This window comes from Echinops telfairi, unplaced genomic scaffold (genome assembly GCF_000313985.2).
Source record: "Echinops telfairi isolate 266 unplaced genomic scaffold, ASM31398v2 ScPeMD7_7409;HRSCAF=8447, whole genome shotgun sequence".
In the NCBI taxonomy this organism is placed as follows: Eukaryota; Metazoa; Chordata; class Mammalia; order Afrosoricida; family Tenrecidae; genus Echinops; species Echinops telfairi.
The window spans coordinates 16,997,598-17,008,401 of NW_022111309.1; positions in this window are offsets into that span (position 1 = coordinate 16,997,598).

Sequence of the window (10,804 nt, forward strand, 5' to 3'; positions counted from 1 at the left end):
AGTGAGAGCGAATGTAATTTCATCAGTTTATACAATCTCAGTTTCAGGCTATGGTAAGCACATATGTAACAGAAAGAGGTTGTACAAGAGGCATACACATAACATGAGGGGGACAAGCTAGGGGTATACACGCAATAGGAAGGGGAGGCACTAGAGGCATACATGTACTAGATGCACCTACATCACAAGATAGGCAGGCTCTAGAGTCAAGATGGCAGACTAACCTTGGTCACCTCTGAGCTGGCTTGACCTTAAGTGTCTGAGCTCTTCTCCAGGGGAAAAAATCTATGATCCTTATCAGAAGGGAGTGGGCTCTACTTAGGGTGGGACAGACAATCGGGTCTGTCTGATTACTTTTGATGGCAGATAGCCTTTAGGCAGATAGACGCCAAGCAGTTGCCTTTCAAGAGAATAAGAAGCAACCATGTGTTTTCCAACAGCGCCTTAAATTTGGTATTATTATGGGGTGACATTGAAGGGAATGGCTTTTACTTAGGAGAAGGTGAGTGGGACGTATCACCAACCCTGGAACATGAAGGTTCCTCCATGGGAGCCCTGGCCTCCCAGACTCCTTAGTGTAAGAATGTTGAGTGTTTCTAGAACACACTCTCTTCCCAGTTCTGTTTCCCCAAGGATGTCCAGAGGATCTGTCACTGGCCTTGACAGAGGAGCTAGAAATTATCTGTCTCCTACATTTACCAAGTTTTATCACAGAGGTTTGTCTCCACACTTGGTAAACTGAGCCCAATCCTTCCCCTTCCTGTTTCTTTGTTACCTGGCATTTCTTCCCAGTAATATCTGGGGTCTGTTTTCCCATCCCTTGAATATTACATGGACTTGTGACTTGCCTTTCCAATAAGAGCGTGCCAGTTCTGAGCCTAGACCTCAAACCTCACTCTAGACTCCTACCTTCACCCTGACATCAAGCCTGTGCCAGCCTGTGGAGGATGAGAGACCATGTAGAGTCAAAGCAAGCAGTTTCAGGGGAAATCAAACCTATGGCCACTGAGTTGATTCTGACTCACTATGGGCCTATAGGACAGCATAGAGCTGCTTCTTTGGGTTTTCTAAGGTTGTACATCTTTGGGGGGCACAGAAAAGTCATGTCTTTTTCTCAAGGAGTGGCTGGTGCATTCAAACTGCAAACCTCAAGGTTAGCACCAACTTGGAGCTCACTACACCACCAGGGCTCCTCAGTTCCAGCTGCAGCCATTGTAATTCAGCCAGTACCCAGCTGACTCATGAGTTTAGAGAAATTCATGAGCAAGCCCAGCAGAGATCAACCACGTTCAGCCAGGCCCAGAAGAAACGTTCAACTGACCATAAGACTCAAGAGCCGAAATAAGTACTCATTGTTTTCTCTACTAGATGAGACCCAGCTCACTTTCTTTGCTAGACCCAACGTTGATCTCTGACCAGTGCAGCTCATGTACATCCACCACCTGCCTGGCAGTAGAGACGTGTGTGCATCTGTGACGTTGAACAGGTATCATGGGAGCTTCCAGAGTTAGATGGATCTAGGAAGAAAGGCCTGGAGTTCCATTTCCAAATATCAGCCACTGAAGACACTGTGGATCACAATGGTCCAGTCCTATTTGTGCACTGGGGCCACCATGCAGCCAACAGCAAACAATAAGCAGAAGCTAAGGAACTGTCTATCATACTGTGATGGCTTGTGTGTTGCTGTGATGTTGGAAGCTATGTCACTGGTATTTCAAATGCTAGCAGGGTCACCCAAATGGAACAGGTTTCAATGGAGACAAAGTAAGAACAAACAGCAAAGAAGGACTTGGCTCAATACTTCAGAGTAAGGAACCACAGAAAACCTTATGCATAGCATGGAAACACTGTCAGATACTGAAGTTCCTAATGAATGGGAGCAGACCCTTCTTGTGACAGTGCTGGAGGATGGGCCCCTTAGGTTGGAGGGCACCAAAAATGTGACTGAGGAGATGCTTTCTCAGAGTGGAGTCAACCATGGTGGAATGACTCAGGTAAAGTCTGTGGGAGTGGAGCCCTTAGGATCTTCACTTGCTGATGGGGCACCACTCAAGGTAAGGAGAAACCACTGTAAACATCCGATAATAATCTAGGAATGTGCAAAGTATGAATCTAGGAAAATTGCAAGTGGCCAAAAATTAAATAAAACACATAAAGATCAATACCCTAGACATTAGTGAGCTGAAATGAGCTGGAATTGGCCACTTTGAATTAGAAAACCATATGATTTGCTATGCTGAGAATAACGCAACCAAGAGGAATGGTGTGGTATTCATTGTCAAAAAGGACATTGCAAAATCAATCAAGAAGTACAATGGTGTCTGTGATAGGATTATATCTATCCACATTCAAGGAAATCCAATCAATGCAAATATTATTCAAATTTATGCACCAATCACAAAAGCTAGAGATGGAGAAATTGAATTCTATCTACGATTTCAGTCAGGGATTGATCGACCATGCAATCAAGATGCATTGATAATTATTGGAATGTAAAATTTGGAAACAAAGAGGAAGCAACAGTAGTTGGAAAATATGGACTTGGTGATAGAAATGACATTGTAGATCATAAGACAGAATTTTCCAAAGCCAACCACTTGTTCATAGCAAATACCTTTTTTCAGCACACAAACAGCAACTATACACATGGACTTCTCTAGGTGGATTACACAGACATTAAGTGGGCTGCATCTGTGGGAAGAGACAATGGAGAAGGTCAATATCAGAAGCTAAAACCTGGCCAGGGATTGACTGTGGAACAGACCATCAATTGCTCATTTATAAGTCCAGGTTGAAGCTGAAGAAAATGAAAACAAGTCCATAAGAAGCAAAATATGACCTTGAGTCAATCCCACCTGAATTTCAAGGACGTCTCAAGAACAGATATGCTGCATTGAACACTAATGACAGAAGACCTGATGAGCTGTGGGAAGACATCAAGAAGATCATTTATGAAGAAAGCAAAAGATCATTAAAAAGGTAGGGAAGAAAGAAAAAATAAAAGCAGGTGTCAGAGAGACTCTGAAATGTGCTTTTCTTAATCATAGAATAACTAAGGCAAATGGGGAGATGATGAAGTCAAAGTGCTGAACAGAAAATTTCAAACGACAGCTGAGAAGACAAAGTAAAATAATGAAATGTGCAACGACTTGGAGGTAGAAAACCAAAAAGGAAGAACATGCTCAGCATATCTTAAACTGAAAGAAGTAAAGAAAAAAAATTTTAAAGGAAAAGAAAAATCCAAGCCTTGATTTACAATATTGAGAGATTCTATGGGTTAAAAGATCGAATGATTCAGGAAACAACAAAAGAAGATGGAAAGAATACACAGGGTCATTGTCCAAAAAATAACTAGTCAACAGTCCACTATGTCAGGAGGCAGCATATGAGCAAGAAGCAATGGCGTGGAAGGAAGAGTTCAGGCTGCATTGAAAGTATCAGCTTAAAACAAGGCTCCAGTAATTGATGGAACACCAATGGAAATGTTTCAATAAACTGATGAAGCACTGGAAGCAATCGACTGTCAGCAAATTTGGAAGATAGCTACTTGGCTAACTGACTGGAAGAGATATATATTCGCACCCATTGAAAAGAAAGGTGACCCACCAGAATGCTAAAATAATAGAACAATATCACTCATATCACATGCAAGTAAAATTTTGCTGATGATTATCCAATAATGGTTGCAGTAGCACCTTGACAAGGAGCTGCCAGAGATTCAGGTTGGATTCAGAAGAGGATGTGGAACAAGGAACATCATTGCTGATGTCAGATGGATTTTGGTTGAAAGTAGAGAATACCAGAAAGATGTCTACTTGTGTTTTGCTGACGGTGCCAAGGCATTCAGTTATGTGGATCAAAACAAATTATGGAAAACCTTGAGAAGAATGGGAATTCCAGAACACTTTGTTGTGTTCATGTGGAACTTGAACATGAATCAAGAGGCAGTTGAACCGAAGAAGGGCATGCTGGATGGTTAAAATAAGGGAAGGGGGACTTCTGGGTAGATGGTGACAAGGTAAGGAAAGCAGGTTGAGAGCTTTGTGGGTTATTCCTAGTTTCTGAGGAGTGGGAAGCTGAAAGGGAGATCTGGGAAGTGAAATTGGGTCTTGCAGCACCCCAGGGGACTATTCCAGCACGTGGGCTGACCTTCCCTGTGGTGTGGATCTCTCTGCCCACCCATATGTGCTGCCGAGCTGCTAGAGCATGTGGCCAGGTGCCTGGGCCACATAATTCTGCACCACCCACCGTGGATCACTGCCAGCAATCCACCCACTACAGCTCCTGTCCACTGCCTGTACCAACTCAGAATCAGCAGCCCACCTTCCTTGGCAGTCTGCTTGCAGCCTGCAGGACTCTCCCACCAGGGCCCGTGACCTTCAGGGCCCACCTGCTGCTGCTGATGGCCCTCTGATTCCCTGATCTCACCCCCACCCACCCACCTGCATTGCCCACAGAACCTAAGTGGCCACTGGTTACACTTGGGATCTGCAAATGTGACCAGCCCTGCCCCTCTCTTAGCACCACCAGTATAACCTGAGACCAGTGGCTGGTAGCCCCTAATCAGTGAAAACTGAGCTATCCATGCAGCCAGTACAGCCAATGACCTGTGACAGCAACCCACCCTGCTGCTTGAGTCCCCAGCCACCCCAACCCACACCACAATGCCACTTGAACTGCACTTGGATCCGACCAGTCCTGTCCACTGGACTGCACACGTCACACATAAAGACCGCCCCCAGCAACACCAAAATGCCTTGTACACTACTACCCCACATCAGCAGTCACTACAAGAAAGAACAAGAAACAAACCACAATGTCTGAAGAGGATCTGGACTTAGAGATGTATAAAGAAGAAGTAGGCTTTCAACCATCACAGGAAGAAATCTTCCAAATGCTGCTTAGAGTCGTTCAGGATATGAGGGAATCAATAAAGTAGAAGGATGGAAAAAAGAGAGAGGATAGAATCCACTCTCTGAAGGGAAATACAGGAATTAAGGGATGAGGCAGAAGAAGCAAAGAAAATGGTAAAAAGACCTTATTAGCAAGCTGGAAGAGGCAGAGAATCATATCAGTGACCTCGGAGATAGGCAGAATTTAACAAACGTGAAACAAAATCAAACAAGACAATCAAACAAGTTGAAGAAAACCTAAGATCAATGTGCAACACAATGAATAGGAACAATATTCGAATAGTTGGGATACTGGAGCAAGACATAATGAAGAAATCAAACTAGTGAGGGAATTCCTGGAAGAAAACATCCCCAACTTAGTGAAGAACCAAACAATCATCTAGGAAGCAGAGAGGACACCAATTAGACTGAATCCCAAGAAGAATACACCAAGGCATGTAGTAGTCAAATTATCCAACATTGAGGAAAAGAAGAAAATCCTAAGAGCAGCTAGAGGGGAAAATGCAGTCATCTATAAGGTTAATCAGTTAACTTATGCTCAGACTTATCAGCAGAAACTATGAAGAAGAAGAGAGAATTGAGCAGCATTTTTGAAGGAGAATAACACTAGCCCCCAAATCCTCTACATGATCCTAGAATCTTAGACGGGGAGGTAAGAGTTTTCCCAGATCAGGAAAAGTTAGAGAATACGTTAAAAACAAAATAAACAAAATCAGTACTACAAAAAAATTACTTTCCAACTTGCTTTGGACATAAGAGCAATATCCACAGAGCACAAACAGGAGATCACCACAAGTGTAACGCTAGCCAGAAACCAGTGCACTGAAAACAATACCCAAGATGTCTTTGACCCAATGGTGAAAAGAAGGCAAGAATGAATTCCCTACACATACACAACACATAGCTAAGGAAGGAGGTAGGAAAACATCTATCCCAAAGAGAGATGGCAGCAAAGAATCCACAGATGGATGTAATTACTCTGAATGTCAATGGTCTGAAGTCACCCAATAAACACAAAGACTAGCAGACTGGATTAGGAAACAAAACCCATTAATCTGTTGTCTGCAAGAGACACATCTCAAGCTCACAGACAAAAATAGACTGAGGATCAAAGGTTGAAGGAAGGTATACCAAGCTAACAGCAATCTAAAAACAATCAGGAGTTGCAATTCTAGTCTCTGACAAAATCGATCTCAAGGTGCAGGACATAACTAGAGATAAGAATGGGCACTATATAATGTTCAAGGGACCAGTAGACCAAGAGCCAGTGCTTAATAAACATATATGTGTCCAACAAGAGAACCATGAAATTTGTAAATCAAATGCTTCAAAAAATGAAAAAAAGAAATCACAGAATCGACAATCATAGTAGATTTTAATGCACCGCTCTCGTGAAAGGCAGATCAGTGAGAAAGAAGCTCAACAAAGTGGCCAGAGATCTAAACTCTACAATTAGGTGACAATTTGATAGACATATTCAGATCTCTCCACCCAACAGCCAAAAATCCACATACTTTGCACAAAGATTTCACATTCAAGTGCACATGGTATGTATTCACAAAGAGACCACATGCTGGGACACAAGTCAGGCTTGAGTAAATTCAAACACATAGAGGTCACTCAGACTTCCTTCTCTGACAACTATGCCATAAAGCTAGAAATCAACTAAAGAAAAATCCAGAAAACAAGGGCAAATGTTTGGAGAATGAATAACATACTTCTTGAAAAAAGTGGGTATTGACTCAAATTAAAGATAAAATTAGGAAGAGTCTAAAAACTAATGAGAATGAGAATACAACATACCAAAACCTATGGGACACAGCAAAGGCAGTTATCAGAGAATGTGCGATAGTGATAAATGCACATATAAAGATGGAAAGGAGGCACCCTATCAAAAATCCTTCGACCACTGGAACAGAGTCAACACAATAATCCTTGTAGTAGCAAAAGAAAAGAAATTATAAAAATCAGGGCAAAAATTAACGAGTGGGAAAACAAAAATACATTGGAGAAAATCAACGCAATAAAAAGCTGGTTCTGTCTACGGCCATATCACCCTGAATGCACTGATCTCATCTAAAAAGCTGGCTCTTCAAAAGGATTAACAGAATTGACAAACCATTGGCAAACCTAACAAAAGATACAAAGGAGCAGATGTCAATATCCAGGATAAGGGATGAAACAGGGGGAATTACAATGAACCCTAATGAAATTAAAAGACTAATTAAACAGTACTATGAAGGGGACTGTATTCCAATGAATACAATAACTTGAAAGACATGGACAAATAACTGGAAAAACAAGCCTTCCCTAGATTATTTCATATACATGTCAAGACTTGAACAGACCCATAGCAAAAGAAGAAATAGATAAAGTTATCAAAGAACTACCAACTGAAAAAAGTCCTGGCCCAAATGGCTTCATAGGAGAATTCTACCAAGCATTCAGGGAAGAGCTGACACCAATACTACACAAGCTATTCCAGATCATAGAAAAGGACAGCAAACTCCCTAACACATTCTATGAAGCTAGTATAACACTGATACCCAAACCAGACAAGGATCTGACAAGAATAGAGAACTACAGGCTGACATCTCTAATGAACATAGATTAAAATTCCTTAACAAAATCTTGGCCAATAGAATACAAAAGTATATAAAGAGAATAATCCATCACAACCAGGTGAGATTCATACCAGGGATGCAGGGATGGTTTAGCATCAAAAACAGGAAACAGCCTAAATTTTCATCAATAGAAAAATGGATTTTAAAACTCTGGTATATGCACATAATGGAACATTACACATCCCTAACAAATAGTGATGAAACACCTCATCTTGTGGAAAGAGTTCTAGGATATGATGCTGAGTGAAGTTAGCCAAGCACAAAAGGTCAAGTACAACATGAGCCCACAGAGGTAAGTCCAAACAGCAGAATGGGTCTAAGGGAAAATGCACACAACACACAATCCCTGGGCTGGTCGGATGCACACACATTGGTGATTGGGCTGAGCTGAAGCAGGTCAGGGCCCCGCTTCCCTGCACGTCTGCGTAGGTCAGCAGCAGATGGCGCCAGATAAGATAACTGGTGAGACCAGATGCTCCAGGTTCAAAGAACGCTGCAAAGAGTCAACAAGCAACTCTCAGAGTGTCCAGACCCCATATGCTAAATCCCACACATTCCACTGCCCCTTTAAAAACCCACACCCCCAACTGCTGGGAATGACTTCCCTGACCTGTTGGCCTAGGTCACGGAACCTCATCCAGGAGCTCCCCCTAATAAAGCTATTTCTGTTTCTGCTCTCCCTTGTCCTGTCAGTTATGTCCTTGTGCCTCAGTTTACCTTACAATTCATCTGTCTCCCGGTGCTTCAGTTGCACCTTTACAATGGGGGCAAACCACGAAGACAGAGCAACAGGCCAGTATTGGAAACAAAACCTCAAAATCCCTGAGAAATCCCGATTGTAGACTTCTGACTCTGGGGGAAGCACTTGGCACCTCACCCTAACTGGTTGAGGGTTACCCACAAGGGGACCGCACTGAAAGTTTAAAATTATAATGTTATAATAGGGGTGTTGGGGGGGAGGTGTTACACACTAGACTGTTTCATCCTTGACTTCAGGAAGAGCAAGCGGAACCTGTAGGATGCACCCCTTTCAGACACAAAGGCTGAGGACTAAAAGGGAATACGTGCTGTTAGGTCAGTGGGTCCTGGGATATGGAACCCTGAAAGAAAAAGGGATTAGGCCAATGGGTTATAACAGGCTCTTCCCACTACTTACAGAGAGATATTCATCTACTCTGAGTCAGGACATCAGTTAAACTTGGAACTGTTTATATGGTCTTTCTCCTTCTCCTTCTCCTTTTTTGGGGGTGGGGGGGGGGGGGCGTCTATCTATATAAGATGGGCAGGACAAACAACACCATGGAGAAAGTGATGGGACCAAGCGTCCCGGAGAGGTGAGTGGTGAGTCAATAACGACAGAGAAAGGGGAATAATAAGGGTTATATAATCGACGCTGAGGAGGGTGTAGCATTCCCGGTAGGATTAGAGCAATCAAAAATTCTTAGAAGAATTACTGAGAGGTGAACAAGGGGTAAGCATAATAGTGGGGCAGGAGGAAAGAAAAAAGAAACAGAGGAAAGAAGAAGAAAGCAAAAATTTATATATAGGTACAAATATAGACATAAATATGTAAATATATAGCTATATAAATATAGGTGTATCTGTCTATACATGTACATAAGTGTAAATTCAACAGAGAAGCAGGTTGACTTTGGGCCTCTACTAAAATCTCACCTAAGTACAACAATGGTGTGTTTTAATAATGTGGCATTTTATGATACTCACCTTCCCAACAAGATCGCTGTAGACAAAATGGGAGCATAAGCAAATGTGGTGAAGAAAGCTGATGGTGCATAGCTATTAAAGATTATAGCGTCTGGGGTCTTGAAGGCTTGTAGTCAAACAAGCGGCCATTAAGCAGGGAAATAACAAAGCCCACATGGAAGAAGCACACCAGTCTGTGTGATCATGAGGTGTTGCTGGAATAGGTATGAGAAGTTCAAAAGCAAGCAATCAAATGGATGTGAAGGAGCAAGGACAAAGTAGAGACCAAAATCCCACCTGCAATTCAATTAGCCATGCCCTCACAGAGGAGCTACATGTGTGTGGGGGTGGGGGGGTTGGAGTGGGGGGGTGAAGAATTCAGGCTGCAGTATAGCACTGATGGAACATATAACTATCCTCTGGTTCTTTAATATTTCCTCCCCTTACAATTCAAGCTAATGTTTAGCCTCGTTAATACTGTTAGATCTACGTAGGTTCAGGCATATACATGAGATCGTTTGATGCAAGAATGCCAGGATAGATGACCCTCCAGAAACAGCAACGAGAGAAATGATTCCCTGAGGAGATGGGAAGATGGGGGCAGGGCAGGGGGGACTGACAGCAATGGTGACAGTATAACTCCACTCAAGGGGAGCAAAGAGCAGAATTGTAGGTGAAAAAATATAATAATAATAACAGAATATTAATAATTAGATATAACAACAACAACACGGGTTCCGGGGGAAAGTATGGGAGAGAGAGGGGAAAAGGGGGGAGGTGACATCAAAGAGTTCGAGAAGAAAGGAAATATTTTCAAACTGATGGTCGTAGCAACTGTGCAATTATGCTTAAACCATTTGAATTATGAAATGTTACAACATCTGTAGGAGCTCCCAATTAAATGATGAATTAAAAAAAAACTATAACATGAAATAAAAGCTGGAAAGGTATGTATCAGGATGATACCCTTTTACCATCCTTATTCAATCTGTGTGCTGAGCACATCATCAGAGAAGCTGGCCATATGAAGAAGAATGTGGCATCAGGATTACAGGAAGGCTTATTAACAGCCTGTGATGTGCCCAGGTTGTGTGATATGCACACAACCTTGCTCACTAAGTGAGGAGGACTTGACCCACTTGCTGCGGAAGGTCAAAGATTGCAGCCTTCAGTATGGATTACAACTCAATGTAACAAAGACCAAAATCCTCACAACTGGATGTATAGGTAATATCATGATAAATGGAGAAAGGGTTGAAGTTATCAAGGATTTTGTTTTGCTTGGATCCACAATCGTGCTCATGAAAGCAGCAGTCAAGAGATCAAAAGGAGTTGTATTGGGTAAATCTGCTGCACTTTGGAGTATTGAAAAGCAGGAATGTTATTTTGAGGACTAAGGTGCACCTGATACAAGCAAGGTATTTTCCATAGCTTCATATGCTTGTGATAGTTGGACATTGAATAAGGAAGACTGAGAAAGAATGGATGCATTTGAATTGCAGTGCAGGAGAAGAATGTTGAAAGTACCATGAACTGCTAAAAGGACAAAATGATCTGCTCCTT